Raw genomic sequence first — 24,721 nt, forward strand, 5'->3', positions numbered from 1 at the left:
TTCACTAAATTTTGTTTCTACCCGTGATACTGCTTTCCTGACATATGCAATGGTTTTCTTATTTGCATCATATGTTTGGTATAGGACCACTGACATACATTGATCTGTGAATCCTAACTCTATGAAGAATTCCTGGTTCTTTATTGGATAAGATAAATATGGGGCTTTTATTTAACAGTTTTTTTTTTAATTGGCACTGCCTCACACTGCTGCTTTCTCCATTTCCATGGTGCCTCTTGCTTCAGTAATTTAGTCAATGGGCCTCATTACAAGGTTGGTGGTAAAAAATAGAATTTAGCGGCATGGAGTAAATACTGTGTCCGTGTTGGAAAGAGGCTGCTAACAGTGGCCTATTACGAGTTTGCGTGCACAAGCTTAGCGGCATGCCGGTAACGACATTACCGGCATGCTGTTAAAGTCCCCAAAAAGCCACTAGTGGCATCATCAAAAGCGCAGATAGCACTACCGCCGCTGTCTACCTCTAAATAACAGGCCTGGCATCAATGGATACTACATTAGTGTTCACCGCTATTAGCGGTCACCGCTATTTAGGGGAATCGGAAGTAACGTCATCGCGCCGGAACGGGAAAGGGCACGGTGGCCATCTTTAAAAACACAATCCATTGCTATCCTCACTACACAGCACCTGGAGACACATTCCAACAGCTGAAAAACATCATCACCACCAGCATCTTGCCAAAGCCACTGAATAAAGGGGCTTCCCGTCATCGTAAAGAGTGCCTCACAGAGGACGAGCTCACAATGCTCGCAGACACACTGGCAGAAAATGCTGAGGTTGTCTTTGCCAATAACGTCAAGAGAGAAGCACAGATCAAGAAAAGAGAGATCTGGCAACAAGTTGCCCAGAAAGTGAGTCCAGTGGGGAACACACTCTGCACAGTGAACGATGTGTGCAAAAGATGGGCCTCAGAGTCTGAAACATCATGTCGGCCAACCAGAGCCAGGGCCTGGCCACTGGCGGTGGACCTAGCTCCCCAATCAAACTAAGCCGCTGGGAGGAAATCTGCACTAGCACTATTGGCATTGAGGCAATTGAAGGCGTGGGCGACATGGAACATGGCGCCACCTCATCGGCAGATGGAGGTGAGTGTCCTAAGAAAACACTGTAATGCAAAGTATGATGATAGTCCAGCAATTTGACCGTGCCATGAGGTAATGCATGGCCCACTACAGAATGGACACATCTTGCCTAGATACTGTTCTCAGCATTGACACATCCACATGCATGCAGCATGCCAATGCCATTCCCGAGACACACCCCGCAAACATGGAAATTAGTCACACAGCACGCAGTCCACAACAGAGATGCATGTCACACAGCAAAGACCACCTCAAATCGGTCAAGTGGCACAGCGAGTAGAGCGCTCACTTTGATATCAGTGTAGATCCTGCTAATGCAGGTTCGAATCCCGGCAGCGCCAAACTCAGCCTTTCATCCTTCCGAGGCCGATAAATGAGCATCACACACCGTGGGTAATAATAAGCAGCGCTCAGATACCTGAGGGTTCGTAGCGCTATATAAATGCAAATTATTATTATTATTTTTATTAAACATGTGTGACCATGATATATGCCTGCATGCTCCCCCCATATAGCAAGCAACCTGATTGTCAAGACTCCAATACCTAATCGCCTCTAACGTGTAGAACAACAATAATACCAATGTATGCATGATGCTTGTAGAACCATCAATGATGCCTTCCCTCTCTCAGTCCCCCAGAGGCTCAGATCCTGACAGCGAGGCCCGAGAATCATTGCCACAGGCAAAAACACCCTGAAAGAAAACCAGGGGCAGGGAAGAAGGCAACAGGCCTTCAACATAAAAAGGGCCAGGCAAGCCAGGACAGCCACGGAAGGGGAAGGCATTACAGGATGCCACGTCACTGATGCGGCCAAGGACCACTGCTACAGCAACAGTACCCACAACATCTGTGTCCCCTGCACAGGAGCCAGTGGCCGATTGGGCCCTTTCAGCTGCCAACAGCTCTGTTGGGAAGGCGGCAGCCATGGCACCCCAGACCAACGAGAATGTGCAGGGCCAAGGCCAGGTGTGTGTCCCAGTGGAGGATGCCACATGCAGCTTTGTGGGGTGCAGCAAATGGCACATACTGTGCAGCGCTAGGAGGAGCTGACAAGCCTAGTCAGTCAGTTTGTAATGGACGGTGCCCAGGCAAGGCAGGGGGGGCGGGAATAACAGTCCCTGAGACAGGTGATTGAGGCCAGCACTACTCTTATCTGCAAGGAGGTGTCTGCTCTGAGGCAGGTCCTTTCCCACATAGGGGATTCCTTGGAGGCAGAGCGTCCTGCCCCGAGACTGGAGCAAGCGAGCAAAGCATCATCATCGAGCTCCACTCAGACCAGCCCCCTTCGCAGGTCTGCCTGCACCTTGCGGCGTTCAGACATGCTGCCACCAGATGTGGGAAGTGGATAAAAGTGGATGGGGCGGCCTGATAATGGCAATTGACGCAGTAACCTACAGCATTTGCTTGGACACCATGTGTGGGGGAGTTGTGGGGGGGAGAGGGTGTGTGGGGGAGCTGAGGGGGGAGGGTGAGGGGGTGTGTGGGGGAGGGGGGGAGGGTGTATGGGGGAGTTGTGGGGGGAGGGGGAGGGGGAGAGGGTGTGTGGGGGAGTTGTGGGGGGAGGTGGAGGGGGGAGAGTGTGTGTGGGGGAGTTGAGGGGGGTGGGGGAGAGGGTGTGTGGGGGAGTTGTGGGGGGAGGGGGAGGGGAAAGGGTGTGTGGGGGAGTTGTGGGGGGAAAAGGAGGGGGAAGAGGGTGTGTGGGGAAGTTGTGGGGGGAGGTGAAGGGGGAAGAGGGTGTGTTTGAGGTGGAGGGCATGAGCATTGTTCACTATTTTACTGCTTAATACACCCTTTGTGTACCACAAAAAATACTTGAGTGGACATTAATTTTTGCATATGTGTCATTTATTGGTCTACAGTGCATAGTGTACATGTACTGCCACAACCAGTGCCCTCAGTCCCACTTTCATGACACCCTCTGCACCCATGTGTCTTCGAAATATTGGTTAATCACAGACTGGCACACAGCACGTCCCTCCTGAGCATCTGCACCGCAATGATGTGCACCCACATCTTCTTCTTCCTCTTCATCATCACCTGGTGGTTGCAGTGCAATGTCGGGGGGCAGGAGCACGTTCCTTCAGATACACATGTTGTGCATTATGACACATGCCATGATGACCTTGCCCATCCTCTCATGCCTGTAGAGGAGTGCCCCACCCGACCAACTGAGGCAGCGAAAACGTGCCTTCAACAGGCCAAAGGTCTGCTCAATGACCACACGGGTACAGGTATGGGAACGATTGTAGTCCTCTTTGTGCTTGTTCTGTGGGTTCTGGACAGGGGTGAGGAGCCACGTCTTTAAGGGATAGCCACTATCACCTGCATGGGTGCAAAATAAGGTATGTGTTAGTCAATTCATGATGGACTGCTGTAGTTATCACGCATGCCTGCAGATACTTGTTGGTCACATGCCCATGTCCCTGGTTGTATGCACACATTTTACCTTGCCTCAATGTGTGCTGTGCCATGGTTTTATGGTGTGGATTGCGTCTTCAAGATGTTACATAGTGTACACTGCCTTGATGTTGCTCATGCATTGTGGACGCATACCGCTGTGTTTGTGTTATATATGTGATGTGTGGTGTTCTGTATGATTTGCTCACAGGCAGCGTTGGCAGTAGTCTCTGCATTAATTGGCATTCAGCGCTGATGATTCCCATGGTGACATGCTGCACTACTGTGGTTGTGGCCCTGTGACAAGCAGTGGATACCCTTGGTGATTTTGATTTGTGCACTCTCATGGATGCTTGGCTTGTGTAGTGATTTCATGCTGACATTTACACTGTGTATACTCACAGCATGTTGCTGGATTGTGTTACGGAGGGTGAGGTCTGATGTTGGGTGGTGCACGTGTTGTGGGATGTGGACATAGTGCAGTCACCACAACAATGACACCATGATGGTGTGTGCATATCTACCCACATTTCACTTATATGTTCCTGTCATGCAACTTACCAAGCAGCCAGGCACGACGTCCTGCACGTCACTCCATTTAGCGTGGTAGCGTGGCATTCCACAGGACCATTGAGTCATGAGTTGATCCGGGGAATCGAGCACAACAATGTGTGATGATCTTGCTGGAGTCACATACCATCTATACATTGATGGTGTGATATAGCTTACGGTTGCGGTACACCACCTTCGTTACATGCGGGACCACCAATTCCACATGGGTGCAGTTAAGTGCATCAAAACAATTTGGCATGCCTGCCAGTGCATGGAAGCCAACTTTCATGTCAAATATCTCCTGGGCAGTCCGTGGTAGGGATATGTATTTCCTTGAGTGCTTCAGGAGGGCATCCAGCACTTGTTTCATCATTCGAGAAAATAAGGGTTGTGATATGCCATGCATCTGCCCCACTGTGTGCTGGTAGGTCTTCCTTCAGTAGAGGGGTATCTGCGTATTTCAATAAGGCTGACAATGTTGTTGTGTATCATGTCCACAATAGTGGTGATGGTGTCCCTGTCCAGACGGTACAGGGTGTTGATCTGCTCAGGGGTTAGTTTGAATGGATTGGCTCTGATGTGAGGGATTGGGGGCTGCCTGCGTGGTACCACTGGCTGCACTGGTGGGGCTTGCTAAGCCTGTCTCCTTGTTCTTCTCCTCTTGGTGCCTGCTGTTGTTGTTGTTGCTGGTGTAACAATGCAAGCATGTCCTCTGTAAGTGATTTCAATCCGGCACACACCTATGTCAACACCTAGCATGTAGTGCACAACTGAAATCCTTATTTATTTTTGTCTAAAAGTTATTTATTCTGAACGATATCCCACTCATATCACACCCTTCTCCTGGAACCCCTCCTGGTCACACTGAACCAGGAATCAGGCTGGTTTGCAAAGGTAAATATTTATTTATGTATTTAAAAATGAATCACAATACGTTGTAATAGGTACACAACAATCACCAATGGGGTGATGTAACACTGAATAATATCTTTAATACACAAGGAGTAAGTAGTGAGCAAAACAATTCAGCACAGAAATAATACTTTGTTCAGATCTGATAGCACTGTGGTTAGAGGTTCCCCGTGCACACCGCTCAACCCCTACTAGGTAATGTAAAGAGATAGGAGGAGAGAGCAGGTATTCAGGAATGGCAGGAAGGATTCGAACATAATATTAATCCCACTTTCCCTCTTTCCAACACAAGAGAAAAGGAATTGACTGTCAAGCTGTCAGAATGGCTTTTAAAGTTATCTGTAGGATGGACTGGGCAAAAATACCAAAGATGATCAAAATTGCTGAAATTGTTAGAAATTCTTACGAGAGCCGCTTTGGATAGTTGCACACAAACACAAGTAATGATTTGATCTAAAGAAAACATTTGAAATCTTAAAATTCAAGTCGGAAGCAATTAAAAGCTGTTTTACATGTGTAAAAATGTCCCTAAATGAAAATTTGCAGCAAACTTTTCACTGTGTGATATTCGCAATCACGAGAGAATCGCATGGATGTGATGGATAGATAGGAATGTTAGCTACAACCAGAAGTTGAGATTTTGTTTCTATCACAAAAATGGAGGGAGTTACAGATGTTTTAGTAGAGGTCATTTTTCGAGAAAGGCGCAAGAATGGAAAACAGGAATGCACTTTTAAAATGACAAATGGGTTGCTTACCCTATAGGATGGCTATGAACAAAACGAATACCACACAGGAACACAGTCACTTGATCAGGGTGACTGCCTGTTAAGGAAACTTGCCTTCTTCAGATGAGAAAGAATCAGCGCAGAGATAGTTTTAACAATACTGGTTATGGCGGAAGAAAAGATGGGTTGGGTAGAGGTTTCAGACAATGCAAAGATACTCCTAACAATACAGGTTCTTATTACAAGATATGATGGGTCTATGATAGGGATAAGGCTCTGCAAGGTGCATATGCTAGTGACACAATTCTTCCTATTTATACTCACTGGATAAGTTTTTAAATGGAACTGTCAGTTCTGGTCAGGGAATTGGATCTGGTTTAGGAAAGATGGCTGGGCACATTGGACTGGATCGATCTACAAGGCGCTCTGGTCACAGCACGGCACAGGACTGGGCAGGGTTAGTCATTCTTGGTTCTGAGGATGTTTATTTTCAGCACAGCCCGGCTGTATTATGATGCTTCCCCTTAGGCTTGTGGGGTTCTGTTCTGGAATTTTAGGCCTAGCTGAGAATGGTTCAGCTATGCAGTGGGCCTTTTGCCTTTGCCAAGTTCTGGAGTCTGGATCAAGGAAGATGTAGAGTTCAGCAGCAGGGTGCTTGCCAGCATCAGGATAGTGAGTGAATCTGTCTGTCCTTATGCGTGGTGATCTGTCTCTATTTATCCTATTTATCCTATGAAATGACATCATAAAGGGGGTGTGTGGGCTGGTTTAGCCTAAGCTTGCCCCTTTGAAAGGTGATTGGGTCAGAGTCTACTCTCTGCCTTGATAGGAGGAGAGAAAAAGAGTGTCATCTTTATGGTGCAATTTTATGAGGCTGAGAATCCCCCCCTAGCCCCTGGAACACAAAATCTACTTTTGGCAAAATACATATTTCCACATGTGCAACCTCTATCAAAATCACATATACAGATTACATATTTTACATAGCAGCTATTCCTCAAAACCCTGTAGCTGTGCGATCTTGTCTCCCTTTTCACAGAATTTTGCACTAGGAACACAAGTGTGCGTGTTTATGTCAGGTACTGTCATGTTGGAGTGACATATTCTTTACATACAGTATCATATACTCATTTACATTGGGTCAGGGGAGACACATATTTAGTATAGAAAGGTTTCAGCAAGTTATTATGGGTTATATTTTTAAAACAGACAATTTTGCCCTTAACCTTCATTGCAGTCTATGGAGATTGTCCCAAGCCAAGATGGAGGTTCTCAGTCTAAATTCTGATTGGCTGGAGATTGTTTATAGGGAGGACAATGACCATTCTAAACTGCCTTTCATCGTCCTTGCCTAGCTGAGAGGTTGTGTGCCTTGTAGCTCCTGCTTACTTTGTCAAGGGTGACAAGTTTCTAGCAGTTGAGCGGAAGATCTGAAAGTACAACAGGAGTCGTGTTTGGATTTTGGTGGAGACACAGGACAGGAGTCAGAAATCTGCCAATTTTCTGAGAAAAGAAGTTTTCAAGTCTCATTCACAAGATAAGTGACTTTTCAGTTTTGTTGAACTCTGTTAAAAGGTTATATTTATCTAAGGGATTGAAATCGCAAATCTGTAACTAAAAAGATTGAAGCACGTACGTTTGTTTTTATCGCTACGTGTCAAATCAAACTAGCGCGTGAGTTTTTTGTCCGTTACTTTGAGCCCGCGCGTGTCTCTCTGCGCGTGAGAGTGAAGCGCGAGCGTGTACTTTGGACCCGCGTTTACTGTTCGTTTACGCAAGGGTTTTTTTCTGCGTGATAAAATAAGCGCGTGTGTCATTTGCGCGTGTACGTATTATATTCGTGAGTTGGACTTTAGCGCGAGTGCGTTTTACCCGCGAATTGAATTGTCAGCGCGTGTAATTTTTATCGCGTCTTGGACTTTAGCGCGAGTGCGTTTTACCCGCGAATTGAATTGTCAGCGCGTGTAATTTTTATCGCGTCTTGGACTTTAGCGCGAGTGCGTTTTACCCGCGAATTGAATTGTCAGCGCGTGTGCGTATTTCCCGCGACCTGGAGGAAAGCGCGTGTAATTTTTATCGCGTCTTGGACTTTAGCGCAAGTGCGTTTTTTCCCGCAAACCTGATTGTTAGCGCATGTGCGTATTTCCAGCGATATGGAGAAAAAGCGCGTGTGATTTTTCTTCCCGTGGTTTCTGGTTCTGGCTTTCCACGTGAAGATTCCATCACAAGTAAAATTCGTTCCTGAGAATAAGACACTCTACAAAGAAAATAGTAAAAACAAATACAAGAACTTAAAAGAACTTCCTAAATCTTACTTGAAGACCTTGTTCAAGAATCTTAGAGTTGAGCAGACTAACTACAAAGTTAAATTACATTCATGGACCTACTGAGAAGGCTGAATTATCTATAAGATTCTGGTCCACAAGTAAGGAAGTCTTGTCTGCTTTTCACTTCTCTGGGCATTCTGAAGAGAAGTACCAGGTATGGTTTTTAAACTATTTTGGTAAAGGATTTAAAGTTTAAGGTTAGTATAGTAACCCATGAGTAATGAGTTATATTGCATGTTTATGTTTTAACTACAGGTGAAGAACCAGCGAGTTGATAGCTTCCAGCCTGGTGTTTGTTTCTTTGTCCCTTCCCCCTTTCCCCTGAAAGTGAGGTAAACTGAGCAGTTATATTTATGTCAGCTCAGAGTGCCACATTTTGGGTGGATTGTCGGGGGTTCAGCAGCTTCTGCAGACACCAGGTTCTCAGCATGACAGTATGAAAGGCCAATAAAAAAAAAGTGTCTGCCCAAGCTGTTATGAACCCCGACGAGACAACCATGGAGGCATTGGGAGTAATGGTTAGGGAAATGAGAGAAGAGTTACGGGTGGCTCATCAGGAGTATTCAAGTCTTTGTCTAAGAATGGATGAGTTAAATTTAAAGGTAACCCAAATACAAGAAAGAGAAGGTGAAGTTTCGGAAGGTGCAGGAAACCCACCTGAGTTGGTAAGAGTAGGAGAAGAACAAGAACCTAGGCTTCCCAAGGGGGCAGAGAGAGGTTTAGGAACTTTAGTTATGCCTGTTCCTTTGGCAGCTCCAGAACGTTTCTTAGGAGATTCTAGAAAGTTTTCAGACTCAGTGTGAATTGCATTTTCTAAGTCGTCCAGAGTTGTTTTCCACAGATGCTTCAACAGTAACATTCATCTTATCATATTTATCTGGAGAAGCTTCTGCGTTGGGAAGTCTTTTGGTTAGTCAAAAGAATTTGGCTCTGAATAATTATTCCCTTTTCCAGACAGAATTTAAGAAAATGTTTGATAAGAGACAGTTATCTTTAGATGTTGATGGAGAATTACTGGAACTGCGCCAGGGAGGAAAGGAGTTGATTTCTTATATCACTCAATTTAGAACTTTAATTTTAGAAAGTAAATGGCCAGAGGAGAAGAGGGCTTCCTTATTTTATAGGGGCTTAAAGGATGAGTTAAAAGATGCTCTGGCTGAAGTTTTGGAGCGACCAAATACTTTAGATGCCTTAATTGATTTGGTGGTACAGTTGGATTTTCGTTTAACAGAAAGACGTTCTGAGCGTAGACGTACTCAGGGAGAGGTTAGGTTTCTGGGAAGAATGGGGAGGCCTAAAGTTGAGGTGGTGAACAGAGAAGTGAAGTCAAAGATAATTGATCAGCAGAGCCGGGTGAGAGGTCCGTTGTCCAAGGAAGAGAAGACAAGAAGAAGGGAGAATAATTTGTGCTTATACTGTGGTAGGAGTGGTCATTTTCTTGAAACCTATCCTTTTACCCCCAAGAAGATCTCCAAATCTTCAGGCAGAGTACAACAAGTGGCAAACACAATACAGACAGTGGTTCCTCACATAACGGTGAACGTATCCTTGATGTTTGAAAAGGTATTTTTAGGTTCTGGGCCAATTATTATTGATTCAGGAGCTACGGGTAATTTTATGGATAGAGGATTGGCTAAAACTCTAGGTGTTCCTATAGTTGCTAAGAAAGAAATGGAGCAGGTCAGAGCAGTTGATGGGACATCTCTTTCTTCAGGTCCTATCACTCATAATACAGAGTTACTTGAGATGGAGATGACTGGAGGTCATAAAGAAAATATCTCTTTTGAGTTAATTGATGCTCCAATCTTGAAAATTATTTTGGGTATGCCCTGGCTTACACTTCATAATCCCAGAATTGATTGGAGTGCAAGAATTGTATCCTTAGAATCAACCTTTTGTCAGGAACATTGTCTTTCAGGAAAATCTTTTGAAGAGAAAGAAAAAGTTGTGAATTCCGTTTCATTCTCGCTTGCAGAAAGAGGGGCAATAGGTTTTGACATTGGAGTAGTTGTGGGTGAACTTCCAAATTGTTATCAGGATTTTTGGGATGTTTTTGATGAAAAGGAAGCTGGAGAGTTGCCTCCTCATAGGCCTTTTGACTGCAAGATAGAGTTGGAGCCTGGAGCTATTTTACCAAGCAGTAGGGTTTATGCCTTGACTGAAAAAGAGAATGATTATTTGAAAGAATATTTAAAGGAAAATTTGGCTAAGGGTTTTATTCGGCACTCTCAATCGCCGGCAGCCTCACCATTGTTCTTTGTGCCTACAGCTGATGGTTCTCTCAGAACTTGTATAGATTACAGGGCAGTAAATAGAATGACAGTGAAAAATCGGTATCCTCTCCCTCTCATTTCAGAAATGTTAAATCAAATCCAAGGTGCAACCATATTTTCTAAGTTGGATTTACGTGGAGCTTATCATCTTGTAAGGGTCCAAGAGGGGGATGAGTGGAAGACGGCATTTAAAACCAGATTTGGCCTGTACGAGTACCAAGTGATGCCTTTCGGTCTTTGCAATGCCCCAGCGGCTTTTCAATTTTTTATCGATGAGGTTCTTCGGGAATTTCTTGATGTTTTGGTTATCGTCTATATTGACGACATTTTGATTTTTTAAATTCACGTTCGACAGGTCTTGAGGAAGTTGAGAGAGAATAATCTTTTCGCTAAATTGGAGAAGAGTCAGTTCCATACGGATTCGGTAGAATTTTTAGGATTTGTGATTACTCCTTGTGGTCTGGAAATGAATCCAAAAAAGATGGCAGCCGTTCGTGATTGGCCTACTCCAACTAAAGTGAAGGAGATCCAGAGCTTTTTGGGATTTGCCAATTTTTACCGAAGATTCATTGAAGGCTTCTCCAGTTTAGTAGCTCCAATAACTCGACTTTTAAGAAAAGGAGTTCCATTTGTTTGGGAAGCTAAGGCTGATGAGGCTTTTCAAATATTGAAGGAGAAATTCATTACCTCTCCTATTTTGATTCATCCTGATACTTCCAAACCATTTTTTGTAGAGGCTGATGCTTCCAATGTGGCAATGGGAGCAGTGTTGTCTCAGAGGCATAATGTTACAGGACAATTGCATCCAGTGGCTTACTTTTCTAAGAGATTTTGAACTGCAGAGGAAAATTATACCATTTCAGACCGAGAGCTTCTTGCTATCAAAGCAGCATTTGAAGAATGGCGACATTTTTTAAAAGGAGCACGTCACACTGTGACTGTAATAACTGACCACCGAAATTTACTCTTTTTGAAGACAGCAAAAACTCTGACACCTCGACAACTTAGGTGGTCATTATTTTTTGCGGATTATGACTTTATAGTTACTTTTAAGCCAGGTAATCAAAATAAAAAGGCAGATGCTCTGTCACAGCAGTTTCCAGAAAGTGAGATTAAGTCGGTCTGTGAGCCTCTTCCATTGATCGCTCCAGAACGTTTTGTTCTTGCTGGGGTTGAAAAGGAGAACAAAATCTTCAAGAAAGTAAGGGAATCCATTCTGAGACACAACTTGAAGATTGGGTTCGTTTGGATCCAGCTCGCAAAATTAAAGATGGTTTACCTTATTTAGATGACAGACTCTATTTACCATCAATTGAACTTAGAGAAAAAATGTTGAAGGAGTGTCACGAATCAGTCTTGGCAGGACATCCAGGGTATCGGAAGACTCTTGAGTTGATCAGAAGAAATTTTTGGTGGGAACAAATTCGACAAGATACCTTTAATTTTGTTAAGACCTGTGAAATTTGTGCTAGATCTAAGAATCTCATCAGAAAGCCTTCTGGGTTATTGAAGCCGTTACCAGTTCCACCGCGGCCTTGGTACTCAGTGTCTTTAGATTTCATCACGGTATTCCACAAGATAAAGGTTGTACTTAGGTATTGGTTGTAGTTCATTTACTCACTAAAGAGCACATTTCATTCCAATGAAGGGAGAGGTTACCGCTGATAGTTTAGCTCATAGTTTCTTGCAAGAAGTGGTAAGATTACATGGAATTCCCAGTCAGGTCATCTCAGATAGAGGTTCTCAATTTATTTCTAAGTTTTGGAGAGCTTTTTGCAAGATAATGGGAGTGGAGGTATGTTTATCATCAGGTTACCATCCAGAAACCAATGGGCAGATAGAAAGGATAAATCAGGAGTTGGAAAAACATTTGAGGTGTTATCTGCAGATAGGTGAAGAGTGGGTAGATTTGTTGTGGGTGGCAGAATTTGCATATAACAACTGTAGTAAGGATGCCACCTCTATGTCTCCGTTTTATTTGGGACGAGGATTTCATCCTCGTTTTCTTAGTATTGAGATTAATAATGATTCAGGAAACCCCGAAGTCGAAAGGAGACTAGAAGTTATGAAAAGAAATTTGGAAAAGGCAAAAGGGGTATTGGTGGAGAGTAAACAAAAATACAAAGGGTTTGCTGACCGTAAAAGAAAGATTAGTCCTCAATATAGTGAGGGAGATTTGGTGTGGTTATCAACCAAGTTTTTGAGAATTAAAGGAAGAAATAAGTTTTGTCCTCGTTTCGTAGGACCGTTTGTTGTTGAAAAGGTGATTAATCCAGTGGCTGTTCGTCTTAAATTACCCAGTCATATGAAAACTCATCCAACTTTCCATGTTAGTTTATTAAAACCTCTGGTTAAAGGAACTAGATTAACACCTACTCCTTCGGCAGTTGTGATTGAGGAAGATGCTTCCGAAGAGTTTCTGGTTAAGAGAATTCTGGACTCTAGAAGAGTAAGAGGAAAGCTACAGTATCTCATTGATTGGGAGGGCTTTGGTCCTGAAGAGCGCACTTGGGAGAAAGCAAGTGATGTGCATGCTCCTCGTTTGGTAGAAAGATTCCATAAAAATTTCCATTGAAGAGTGGCCCAGGGACTGGGCGTTAGGAGGGGGGGTACTGTCAGGTACTGTCAGGTTGGAGTGACATATTCTTTACATACAGTATCATATACTCATATACATTGGGTCAGGGGAGACACATATTTAGTATAGAAAGGTTTTAGGAAGTTATTATGGGTTATATTTTTAAAACAGCCAATTTTGCCCTTAACCTTCATTGCAGTCTATGGAGATTGTCCCAAGCCAAGATGGAGGTTCTCAGTCTAAATTCTGATTGGCTGGAGATTGTTTATAGGGAGGACAATGAACATTCTAATCTGCCTTTCATCGTCCTTGCCTAGCTGAGAGGTTGTGTGCCTTGTAGCTCCTGCTTACTTTGTCAAGGGTGACAAGTTTCTAGCAGTTGAGCGGAAGATCTGAAAGTACAACAGGAGTCGTGTTTGGATTTTGGTGGAGACACAGGACAGGAGTCAGAAATCTGCCAATTTTCTGAGAAAAGAAGTTTTCAAGTCTCATTCACAAGATAAGTGACTTATCAGTTTTGTTGAACTCTGTTAAAAGGTTATATTTATCTAAGGCATTGAAATCGCAAGTCTGTAACTAAAAAGATTGAAGCGCGTACGTTTGTTTTTATCGCTAAGTGTCAAATCAAACTAGCGGGTGAGTTTTTTGTCTGTTACTTTAAACCCGCGCGTGTGTCTCTGCGCGTGAGAGTGAAGCGCGAGCGTGTACTTTGGACTCGCGTTTACTGTTCCTTTACGCAAGGGTTTTTTCCTGCGTGATAAAATAAGCACGTGTGTCATTTGCGTGTGTACGTATTTATTCGTGAGTTGGACTTTAGCGCGAGTGCGTTTTACCCGCGAATTGAATTGTCAGCGCGTGTAATTCTTAACGCGTCTTGGACTTTAGCGCGAGTGCGTTTTACCCGCGAATTGAATTGTCAGCGCATGTAATTTTTATTGGGTCTTGGACTTTAGCGCGAGTGCGTTTTACCCGCGAATTGAATTGTCAGCGCGTGTGCGTATTTCCCGCGACCTAGAGAAAAGCGCGTGTAATTTTTATCGCGTCTTGGACTTTAGCGCGAGTGTGTTTTTTCCCGCGAACTTCACTGTTAGCGCGTGTGCGTATTTCCCGCGGTTTGGAGAAAAAGCGCGTGTGATTTTTCTTCCCGCGGTTTCTGGCTTTCCACGTGAAGATTCCATCGCAAGTAAAATTCGTTCCTGAGAATAAGACACTCTACAAAGAAAATAGTAAAAACAAATACAAGAACTTAAAAGAACTTCCTAAATCTTACTTGAAGACCTTGGTCAAGAATCTTAGAGTTGAGCAGACTAACTACAAAGTTAAATTACATTCATGGACCTACTGAGAAGGCTGAATTATCTATAAGATTCTGGTCCACAAGTAAGGAAGTCTTGTCTGCTTTTCACTTCTCTGGGCATTCTGAAGAGAAGTACCAGCTATGTTTTTTAAACTATTTTGGTAAAGGATTTAGAGTTTAAGGTTAGTATAGTAACCCATGAGTAATGAGGTATATTGCATGTTTATGTTTTAACTACAGGTGAAGAACCAGCGAGTTGATAGCTTCCAGCCTGGTGTTTGTTTCTTTGTCCCTTCCCCCTTTCCCCTGAAAGTGAGGTAAACTGAGCAGTTATATTTATGTCAGCTCAGAGTGCCACATTTTGGGTGGATTGTCGGGGGTTCAGCAGCTTCTGCAGACACCAGGTTCTCAGCATGACAGTATGAAAGGCCAATAAAAAAAAAAGTGTCTGCCCAAGCTGTTATGAACCCCGACGAGACAACCATGGAGGCATTGGGAGTAATGGTTAGGGAAATGAGAGAAGAGTTACGGGTGGCTCATCAGGAGTATTCAAGTCTTTGTCTAAGAATGGATGAGTTAAATTTAAAGGTAACCCAAATACAAGAAAGAGAAGGTGAAGTTTCGGAAGGTGCAGGAAACCCACCTGAGTTGGTAAGAGTAGGAGAAGAACAAGAACCTAGGCTTCCCAGGGGGGCAGAGAGAGGTTTAGGAACTTTAGTTATGCCTGTTCCTTTGGCAGCTCCAGAACGTTTCTTAGGAGATTCTAGAAAGTTTTCAGACTCAGTGTGAATTGCATTTTCTAAGTCGTCCAGAGTTGTTTTCCACAGATGCTTCAACAGTAACATTCATCTTATCATATTTATCTGGAGAAGCTTCTGCGTTGGGAAGTCTTTTGGTTAGTCAAAAGAATTTGGCTCTGAATAATTATTCCCTTTTCCAGACAGAATTTAAGAAAATGTTTGATAAGAGACAGTTATCTTTAGATGTTGATGGAGAATTACTGGAACTGCGCCAGGGAGGAAAGGAGTTGATTTCTTATATCACTCAATTTAGAACTTTAATTTTAGAAAGTAAATGGCCAGAGGAGAAGAGGGCTTCCTTATTTTATAGGGGCTTAAAGGATGAGTTAAAAGATGCTCTGGCTGAAGTTTTGGAGCGACCAAATACTTTAGATGCCTTAATTGATTTGGTGGTACAGTTGGATTTTCGTTTAACAGAAAGACGTTCTGAGCGTAGACGTACTCAGGGAGAGGTTAGGTTTCCGGGAAGAATGGGGAGGCCTAAAGTTGAGGTGGTGAACAGAGAAGTGAAGTCAAAGATAATTGACCAGCAGAGCCGGGTGAGAGGTCCGTTGTCCAAGGAAGAGAAGGCAAGAAGAAGGGAGAATAATTTGTGCTTATACTGTGGTAGGAGTGGTCATTTTCTTGAAACCTATCCTTTTACCCCCAAGAAGATCTCCAAATCTTCAGGCAGAGTACAACAAGTGGCAAACACAATACAGACAGTGGTTCCTCACATAACGGTGAACGTATCCTTGATGTTTGAAAAGGTATTTTTAGGTTCTGGGCCAATTATTATTGATTCAGGAGCTACGGGTAATTTTATGGATAGAGGATTGGCTAAAACTCTAGGTGTTCCTATAGTTGCTAAGAAAGAAATGGAGCAGGTCAGAGCAGTTGATGGGACATCTCTTTCTTCAGGTCCTATCACTCATAATACAGAGTTACTTGAGATGGAGATGACTGGAGGTCATAAAGAAAATATCTCTTTTGAGTTAATTGATGCTCCAATCTTGAAAATTATTTTGGGTATGCCCTGGCTTACACTTCATAATCCCAGAATTGATTGGAGTGCAAGAATTGTATCCTTAGAATCAACCTTTTGTCAGGAACATTGTCTTTCAGGAAAATCTTTTGAAGAGAAAGAAAAAGTTGTGAATTCCGTTTCATTCTCGCTTGCAGAAAGAGGGGCAATAGGTTTTGACATTGGAGTAGTTGTGGGTGAACTTCCAAATTGTTATCAGGATTTTTGGGATGTTTTTGATGAAAAGGAAGCTGGAGAGTTGCCTCCTCATAGGCCTTTTGACTGCAAGATAGAGTTGGAGCCTGGAGCTATTTTACCAAGCAGTAGGGTTTATGCCTTGACTGAAAAAGAGAATGATTATTTGAAAGAATATTTAAAGGAAAATTTGGCTAAGGGTTTTATTCGGCACTCTCAATCGCCGGCAGCCTCACCATTGTTCTTTGTGCCTACAGCTGATGGTTCTCTCGGAACTTGTATAGATTACAGGGCAGTAAATAGAATGACAGTGAAAAATCGGTATCCTCTCCCTCTCATTTCAGAAATGTTAAATCAAATCCAAGGTGCAACCATATTTTCTAAGTTGGATTTACGTGGAGCTTATCATCTTGTAAGGGTCCAAGAGGGGGATGAGTGGAAGACGGCATTTAAAACCAGATTTGGCCTGTACGAGTACCAAGTGATGCCTTTCGGTCTTTGCAATGCCCCAGCGGCTTTTCAATTTTTTATCGATGAGGTTCTTCGGGAATTTCTTGATGTTTTGGTTATCGTCTATATTGATGACATTTTGATTTTTTAAATTCACGTTCGACAGGTCTTGAGGAAGTTGAGAGAGAATAATCTTTTCGCTAAATTGGAGAAGAGTCAGTTCCATACGGATTCGGTAGAATTTTTAGGATTTGTGATTACTCCTTGTGGTCTGGAAATGAATCCAAAAAAGATGGCAGCCGTTCGTGATTGGCCTACTCCAACTAAAGTGAAGGAGATCCAGAGCTTTTTGGGATTTGCCAATTTTTACCGAAGATTCATTGAAGGCTTCTCCAGTTTAGTAGCTCCAATTACTCGACTTTTAAGAAAAGGAGTTCCATTTGTTTGGGAAGCTAAGGCTGATGAGGCTTTTCAAATATTGAAGGAGAAATTCATTACCTCTCCTATTTTGATTCATCCTGATACTTCCAAACCATTTTTTGTAGAGGCTGATGCTTCCAATGTGGCAATGGGAGCAGTGTTGTCTCAGAGGCATAATGTTACAGGACAATTGCATCCAGTGGCTTACTTTTCTAAGAGATTTTGAACTGCAGAGGAAAATTATACCATTTCAGACCAAGAGCTTCTTGCTATCAAAGCAGCATTTGAAGAATGGCGACATTTTTTAAAAGGAGCACGTCACACTGTGACTGTAATAACTGACCACCGAAATTTACTCTTTTTGAAGACAGCAAAAACTCTGACACCTCGACAACTTAGGTGGTCATTATTTTTTGCGGATTATGACTTTATAGTTACTTTTAAGCCAGGTAATCAAAATAAAAAGGCAGATGCTCTGTCACAGCAGTTTCCAGAAAGTGAGATTAAGTCGGTCTGTGAGCCTCTTCCATTGATCGCTCCAGAACGTTTTGTTCTTGCTGGGGTTGAAAAGGAGAACAAAATCTTCAAGAAAGTAAGGGAATCCATTCTGAGACACAACTTGAAGATTGGGTTCGTTTGGATCCAGCTCGCAAAATTAAAGATGGTTTACCTTATTTAGATGACAGACTCTATTTACCATCAATTGAACTTAGAGAAAAAATGTTGAAGGAGTGTCACGAATCAGTCTTGGCAGGACATCCAGGGTATCGGAAGACTCTTGAGTTGATCAGAAGAAATTTTTGGTGGGAACAAATTCGACAAGATACCTTTAATTTTGTTAAGACCTGTGAAATTTGTGCTAGATCTAAGAATCTCATCAGAAAGCCTTCTGGGTTATTGAAGCCGTTACCAGTTCCACCGCGGCCTTGGTACTCAGTGTCTTTAGATTTCATCACGGTATTCCACAAGATAAAGGTTGTACTTAGGTATTGGTTGTAGTTGATTTACTCACTAAAGAGCACATTTCATTCCAATGAAGGGAGAGGTTACCGCTGATAGTTTAGCTCATAGTTTCTTGCAAGAAGTGGTAAGATTACATGGAATTCCCAGTCAGGTCATCTCAGATAGAGGTTCTCAATTTATTTCTAAGTTTTGGAGAGCTTTTTGCAAGATAATGGGAGTGGAGGTATGTTTATCATCAGGTTACCATCCAGAAACCAATGGGCAGATAGAAAGGATAAATCAGGAGTTGGAAAAACATTTGAGGTGTTATCTGCAGATAGGTGAAGAGTGGGTAGATTTGTTGTGGGTGGCAGAATTTGCATATAACAACTGTAGTAAGGATGCCACCTCTATGTCTCCGTTTTATTTGGGACGAGGATTTCATCCTCGTTTTCTTAGTATTGAGATTAATAATGATTCAGGAAACCCCGAAGTCGAAAGGAGACTAGAAGTTATGAAAAGAAATTTGGAAAAGGCAAAAGGGGTATTGGTGGAGAGTAAACAAAAATACAAAGGGTTTGCTGACCGTAAAAGAAAGATTAGTCCTCAATATAGTGAGGGAGATTTGGTGTGGTTATCAACCAAGTTTTTGAGAATTAAAGGAAGAAATAAGTTTTGTCCTCGTTTCGTAGGACCGTTTGTTGTTGAAAAGGTGATTAATCCAGTGGCTGTTCGTCTTAAATTACCCAGTCATATGAAAACTCATCCAACTTTCCATGTTAGTTTATTAAAACCTCTGGTTAAAGGAACTAGATTAACACCTACTCCTTCGGCAGTTGTGATTGAGGAAGATGCTTCCGAAGAGTTTCTGGTTAAGAGAATTCTGGACTCTAGAAGAGTAAGAGGAAAGCTACAGTATCTCATTGATTGGGAGGGCTTTGGTCCTGAAGAGCGCACTTGGGAGAAAGCAAGTGATGTGCATGCTCCTCGTTTGGTAGAAAGATTCCATAAAAATTTCCATTGAAGAGTGGCCCAGGGACTGGGCGTTAGGAGGGGGGGTACTGTCAGGTACTGTCAGGTTGGAGTGACATATTCTTTACATACAGTATCATATACTCATATACATTGGGTCAGGGGAGACACATATTTAGTATAGAAAGGTTTTAGGAAGTTATTATGGGTTATATTTTTAAAACAGCCAATTTTGCCCTTAACCTTCATTGCAGTCTATGGAGATTGTCCCAAGCCAAGATGGAGGTTCTCAGTCTAAATTCTGATTGGCTGGAGATTGTTTATAGGGAGGACAATGAACATTCTAAACTGCCTTTCATCGTCCTTGCCTAGCTGAGAGGTTGTGTGCCTTGTAGCTCCTGCTTACTTTGTCAAGGGTGACAAGTTTCTAGCAGTTGAGCGGAAGATCTGAAAGTACAACAGGAGTCGTGTTTGGATTTTGGTGGAGACACAGGACAGGAGTCAGAAATCTGCCAATTTTCTGAGAAAAGAAGTTTTCAAGTCTCATTCACAAGATAAGTGACTTTTCAGTTTTGTTGAACTCTGTTAAAAGGTTATATTTATCTAAGGCATTGAAATCGCAAGTCTGTAACTAAAAAGATTGAAGCGCGTACGTTTGTTTTTATCGCTACGTGTCAAATCAAACTAGCGGGTGAGTTTTTTGTCTGTTACTTTAAACCCGCGCGTGTGTCTCTGCGCGTGAGAGTGAAGCGCGAGCGTGTACTTTGGACTCGCGTTTACTGTTCCTTTACGCAAGGGTTTTTTCCTGCGTGATAAAATAAGCACGTGTGTCATTTGCGTGTGTACGTATTTATTCGTGAGTTGGACTTTAGCGCGAGTGCGTTTTACCCGCGAATTGAATTGTCAGCGCGTGTAATTCTTAACGCGTCTTGGACTTTAGCGCGAGTGCGTTTTACCCGCGAATTGAATTGTCAGCGCATGTAATTTTTATTGGGTCTTGGACTTTAGCGCAAGTGCGTTTTACCCGCGAATTGAATTGTCAGCGCGTGTGCGTATTTCCCGCGACCTAGAGGAAAGCGCGTGTAATTTTTATCGCGTCTTGGACTTTAGCGCGAGTGTGTTTTTTCCCGCGAACTTGACTGTTAGCGCGTGTGCGTATTTCCCGCGGTTTGGAGAAAAAGCGCGTGTGATTTTTCTTCCCGCGGTTTCTGGCTTTCCACGTGAAGATTCCATTGCAAGTAAAATTCGTTCCTGAGAATAAGACACTCTACAAAGAAAATAGTAAAAACAAATACAAGAACTTAAAAGAACTTCCTAAATCTTACTTGAAGACCTTGGTCAAGAATCTTAGAGTTGAGCAGACTAACTACAAAGTTAAATTACATTCATGGACCTACTGAGAAGGCTGAATTATCTATAAGATTCTGGTCCACAAGTAAGGAAGTCTTGTCTGCTTTTCACTTCTCTGGGCATTCTGAAGAGAAGTACCAGCTATGTTTTTTAAACTATTTTGGTAAAGGATTTAGAGTTTAAGGTTAGTATAGTAACCCATGAGTAATGAGGTATATTGCATGTTTATGTTTTAACTACAGGTGAAGAACCAGCGAGTTGATAGCTTCCAGCCTGGTGTTTGTTTCTTTGTCCCTTCCCCCTTTCCCCTGAAAGTGAGGTAAACTGAGCAGTTATATTTATGTCAGCTCAGAGTGCCACATTTTGGGTGGATTGTCGGGGGTTCAGCAGCTTCTGCAGACACCAGGTTCTCAGCATGACAGTATGAAAGGCCAATAAAATAAAAAGTGTCTGCCCAAGCTGTTATGAACCCCGACGGGACAACCATGGAGGCATTGGGAGTAATGGTTAGGGAAATGAGAGAAGAGTTACGGGTGGCTCATCAGGAGTATTCAAGTCTTTGTCTAAGAATGGATGAGTTAAATTTAAAGGTAACCCAAATACAAGAAAGAGAAGGTGAAGTTTCGGAAGGTGCAGGAAACCCACCTGAGTTGGTAAGAGAAGGAGAAGAACAAGAACCTAGGCTTCCCAGGGGGGCAGAGAGAGGTTTAGGAACTTTAGTTATGCCTGTTCCTTTGGCAGCTCCAGAACGTTTCTTAGGAGATTCTAGAAAGTTTTCAGACTCAGTGGGAATTGCATTTTCTAAGTCGTCCAGAGTTGTTTTCCACAGATGCTTCAACAGTAACATTCATCTTATCATATTTATCTGGAGAAGCTTCTGCGTTGGGAAGTCTTTTGGTTAGTCAAAAGAATTTGGCTCTGAATAATTATTCCCTTTTCCAGACAGAATTTAAGAAAATGTTTGATAAGAGACAGTTATCTTTAGATGTTGATGGAGAATTACTGGAACTGCGCCAGGGAGGAAAGGAGTTGATTTCTTATATCACTCAATTTAGAACTTTAATTTTAGAAAGTAAATGGCCAGAGGAGAAGAGGGCTTCCTTATTTTATAGGGGCTTAAAGGATGAGTTAAAAGATGCTCTGGCTGAAGTTTTGGAGCGACCAAATACTTTAGATGCCTTAATTGATTTGGTGGTACAGTTGGATTTTCGTTTAACAGAAAGACGTTCTGAGCGTAGACGTACTCAGGGAGAGGTTAGGTTTCCGGGAAGAATGGGGAGGCCTAAAGTTGAGGTGGTGAACAGAGAAGTGAAGTCAAAGATAATTGACCAGCAGAGCCGGGTGAGAGGTCCGTTGTCCAAGGAAGAGAAGGCAAGAAGAAGGGAGAATAATTTGTGCTTATACTGTGGTAGGAGTGGTCATTTTCTTGAAACCTATCCTTTTACCCCCAAGAAGATCTCCAAATCTTCAGGCAGAGTACAACAAGTGGCAAACACAATACAGACAGTGGTTCCTCACATAACGGTGAACGTATCCTTGATGTTTGAAAAGGTATTTTTAGGTTCTGGGCCAATTATTATTGATTCAGGAGCTACGGGTAATTTTATGGATAGAGGATTGGCTAAAACTCTAGGTGTTCCTATAGTTGCTAAGAAAGAAATGGAGCAGGTCAGAGCAGTTGATGGGACATCTCTTTCTTCAGGTCCTATCACTCATAATACAGAGTTACTTGAGATGGAGATGACTGGAGGTCATAAAGAAAATATCTCTTTTGAGTTAATTGATGCTCCAATCTTGAAAATTATTTTGGGTATGCCCTGGCTTGCACTTCATAATCCCAGAATTGATTGGAGTGCAAGAATTGTATCCTTAGAATCAACCTTTTGTCAGGAACATTGTCTTTCAGGAAAATCTTTTGAAGAGAAAGAAAAAGTTGTGAATTCCGTTTCATTCTCGCTTGCAGAAAGAGGGGCAATAGGTTTTGACATTGGAGTAGTTGTGGGTGAACTTCCAAATTGTTATCAGGATTTTTGGGATGTTTTTGATGAAAAGGAAGCTGGAGAGTTGCCTCCTCATAGGCCTTTTGACTGCAAGATAGAGTTGGAGCCTGGAGCTATTTTACCAAGCAGTAGGGTTTATGCCTTGACTGAAAAAGAGAATGATTATTTGAAAGAATATTTAAAGGAAAATTTGGCTAAGGGTTTTATTCGGCACTCTCAATCGCCGGCAGCCTCACCATTGTTCTTTGTGCCTACAGCTGATGGTTCTCTCAGAACTTGTATAGATTACAGGGCAGTAAATAGAATGACAGTGAAAAATCGGTATCCTCTCCCTCTCATTTCAGAAATGTTAAATCAAATCCAAGGTGCAACCATATTTTCTAAGTTGGATTTACGTGGAGCTTATCATCTTGTAAGGGTCCAAGAGGGGGATGAGTGGAAGACGGCATTTAAAACCAGATTTGGCCTGTACGAGTACCAAGTGATGCCTTTCGGTCTTTGCAATGCCCCAGCGGCTTTTCAATTTTTTATCGATGAGGTTCTTCGGGAATTTCTTGATGTTTTTGTTATCGTCTATATTGACGACATTTTGATTTTTTAAATTCACGTTCGACAGGTCTTGAGGAAGTTGAGAGAGAATAATCTTTTCGCTAAATTGGAGAAGAGTCAGTTCCATACGGATTCGGTAGAATTTTTAGGATTTGTGATTACTCCTTGTGGTCTGGAAATGAATCCAAAAAAGATGGAAGCCGTTCGTGATTGGCCTACTCCAACTAAAGTGAAGGAGATCCAGAGCTTTTTGGGATTTGCCAATTTTTACCGAAGATTCATTGAAGGCTTCTCCAGTTTAGTAGCTCCAATTACTCGACTTTTAAGAAAAGGAGTTCCATTTGTTTGGGAAGCTAAGGCTGATGAGGCTTTTCAAATATTGAAGGAGAAATTCATTACCTCTCCTATTTTGATTCATCCTGATACTTCCAAACCATTTTTTGTAGAGGCTGATGCTTCCAATGTGGCAATGGGAGCAGTGTTGTCTCAGAGGCATAATGTTACAGGACAATTGCATCCAGTGGCTTACTTTTCTAAGAGATTTTGAACTGCAGAGGAAAATTATACCATTTCAGACCGAGAGCTTCTTGCTATCAAAGCAGCATTTGAAGAATGGCGACATTTTTTAAAAGGAGCACGTCACACTGTGACTGTATTAACTGACCACCGAAATTTACTCTTTTTGAAGACAGCAAAAACTCTGACACCTCGACAATTTAGGTGGTCATTATTTTTTGCGGATTATGACTTTATAGTTACTTTTAAGCCAGGTAATCAAAATAAAAAGGCAGATGCTCTGTCACAGCAGTTTCCAGAAAGTGAGATTAAGTCGGTCTGTGAGCCTCTTCCATTGATCGCTCCAGAACGTTTTGTTCTTGCTGGGGTTGAAAAGGAGAACAAAATCTTCAAGAAAGTAAGGGAATCCATTCTGAGACACAACTTGAAGATTGGGTTCGTTTGGATCCAGCTCGCAAAATTAAAGATGGTTTACCTTATTTAGATGACAGACTCTATTTACCATCAATTGAACTTAGAGAAAAAATGTTGAAGGAGTGTCACGAATCAGTCTTGGCAGGACATCCAGGGTATCGGAAGACTCTTGAGTTGATCAGAAGAAATTTTTGGTGGGAACAAATTCGACAAGATACCTTTAATTTTGTTAAGACCTGTGAAATTTGTGCTAGATCTAAGAATCTCATCAGAAAGCCTTCTGGGTTATTGAAGCCGTTACCAGTTCCACTGCGGCCTTGGTACTCAGTGTCTTTAGATTTCATCACGGTATTCCACAAGATAAAGGTTGTACTTAGGTATTGGTTGTAGTTGATTTACTCACTAAAGAGCACATTTCATTCCAATGAAGGGAGAGGTTACCGCTGATAGTTTAGCTCATAGTTTCTTGCAAGAAGTGGTAAGATTACATGGAATTCCCAGTCAGGTCACCTCAGATAGAGGTTCTCAATTTATTTCTAAGTTTTGGAGAGCTTTTTGTAAGATAATGGGAGTGGAGGTATGTTTATCATCAGGTTACCATCCAGAAACCAATGGGCAGATAGAAAGGATAAATCAGGAGTTGGAAAAACATTTGAGGTGTTATCTGCAGATAGGTGAAGAGTGGGTAGATTTGTTGTGGGTGGCAGAATTTGCATATAACAACTGTAGTAAGGATGCCACCTCTATGTCTCCGTTTTATTTGGGACGAGGATTTCATCCTCGTTTTCTTAGTATTGAGATTAATAATGATTCAGGAAACCCCAAAGTCGAAAGGAGACTAGAAGTTATGAAAAGAAATTTGGAAAAGGCAAAAGGGGTATTGGTGGAGAGTAAACAAAAATACAAAGGGTTTGCTGACCGTAAAAGAAAGATTAGTCCTCAA

The sequence above is a fragment of the Ambystoma mexicanum genome, chromosome 3q (assembly GCF_040938575.1).
Source record: "Ambystoma mexicanum isolate Mex_15411 chromosome 3q, UKY_AmexF1_1, whole genome shotgun sequence".
In the NCBI taxonomy this organism is placed as follows: domain Eukaryota; kingdom Metazoa; phylum Chordata; class Amphibia; order Caudata; family Ambystomatidae; genus Ambystoma; species Ambystoma mexicanum.